The sequence below is a fragment of the Echinops telfairi genome, unplaced genomic scaffold (assembly GCF_000313985.2).
Source record: "Echinops telfairi isolate 266 unplaced genomic scaffold, ASM31398v2 ScPeMD7_443;HRSCAF=831, whole genome shotgun sequence".
NCBI classification, from domain to species: domain Eukaryota; kingdom Metazoa; phylum Chordata; class Mammalia; order Afrosoricida; family Tenrecidae; genus Echinops; species Echinops telfairi.
Window position 1 is genome coordinate 84293741 of NW_022104341.1, and position 1195 is coordinate 84294935.

At 40.8% G+C, this 1195-nt stretch overlaps 1 protein-coding gene across 1 annotated transcript in view; it reads right to left on the reverse strand.

Annotated features, from left to right (window-relative positions):
• LOC105978308 (7SK snRNA methylphosphate capping enzyme-like) overlaps positions 1 to 1195 on the reverse strand; it is a 102262-nt gene that overhangs the window by 8932 nt on the left and 92135 nt on the right. The gene's annotated exons all lie outside the window — the stretch shown is intronic.

Sequence of the window (1195 nt, forward strand, 5' to 3'; positions counted from 1 at the left end):
TGGACAACTCTGCTTGAACTTCAGCACAACCCTTGACATTGCTGCTCAAGAAATTACCATTAATGTCCACTCCAAGCAGTGAATGCTCGTCTCTTCTTGTTTTTCTTTTTCTTGCCAACAAAAGACCATTGACAAAAAAAGAAAGAAAGAAAAAGGAGAGGTCGAGACTTGTGCCAAAGCTGGAGAAGAGGAACATCATTCCATTTGACTGTGGAATCAAGTGTGGTAATTACACAATTTCATGTCAACGTTATAATCGAGTGAAGGGGTGGAATCTAGCTTGTTAATCAAGTCACAGTCTGACGATGCCTCCTTGTGGGCGTGGCCTTTGCAGGAGGAGTCTCACTGTGAGCTAGCACTGACTTGATGGCAGCAGCTTAGTTTTCTCTTAAACCAAACAGTTGAGAATTTTTAAATGCAAAATGTTGCCACTGGTCCCATGAAACGTTCTTCCTTGCAAAGAATATCTTTCGCATAAAATATTAGTGTTCGTCTGAAATAGGTTTATTAGTATTGCTTTTACATTAATAGATAATTTTTAATGATCAGCTTGAATACAAAGTATAGTAAGTTTATGTGACAGAAACAAGTGCTCTTTGATATAATCAAATTTTAATCGTGTAATAGAATCCTGAGACCAATACATCTGCGAACCAGGTGGCTCTGTGTGTATTGTGTATGGAGGGGATGGGAAGGTGGGTTATATGAAGGGACTTCACATATTCCATTATCTTAAAAAAAAAGCTTTATTGTGAATTGCATGAAGGTTTACCAGACCAGATCATTTTTGCCTTCAATAATTCAATAATTGTTTCCCCTTAATAATTGTAATCTCCACAACACAGCATCGCTTATCCACTTCTTCCCTGTTTGTCCTGTTTCCATTCCTCCTATCTGACTGACTTTTCTGAACTTTGTCCTGGATTTCTCTAGGGGATATGTGGGCCCCTAGCGTTATTCTCCCCCAGCCCCCTTAGAGACTTATTGTTTGGCGAAAGTGGAGACATGGTGTCTCCACTTAGACCCAAAGGGAGCTAAGGGGATTCCACTAGTCTCCGTTCAAAGAATACGCCTGGTCTCTTTTATGATTTTGCTCTCTGCTTCTCCCTTTTCCTCGATTCTAACCAGGAATTGGTTCGGAGCAGTTGGTACTGGTAGTTCGGTACCATCTATCTCCTCTGGTCTCAGGGTCCCG